Here is a 209-nt window from a genome sequence, read left to right on the forward strand (position 1 = left end):
CCCCCCCCGGCCCCGCTGCCCCTCAGAGCGCGTCCCTGCCGCCGCCAGGGGGAGCGGGATTACTTTCGCTGAAGGACGCGCTTTTGATTTGATTGTACACGGGGACAATTCCGGCTCCCGAGACAAAGCACCCGCGCCAGCCTGCGCTCCGCACCCGCCCGGGCACCGTCGCGCCCCGCAAGACCTCCGGCAGCAGCGAACAGGCGGCC

Source organism: Aptenodytes forsteri, unplaced genomic scaffold (assembly GCF_000699145.1).
Source record: "Aptenodytes forsteri isolate BGI_AS27 unplaced genomic scaffold, ASM69914v1 Scaffold194, whole genome shotgun sequence".
NCBI lineage: Eukaryota > Metazoa > Chordata > Aves > Sphenisciformes > Spheniscidae > Aptenodytes > Aptenodytes forsteri.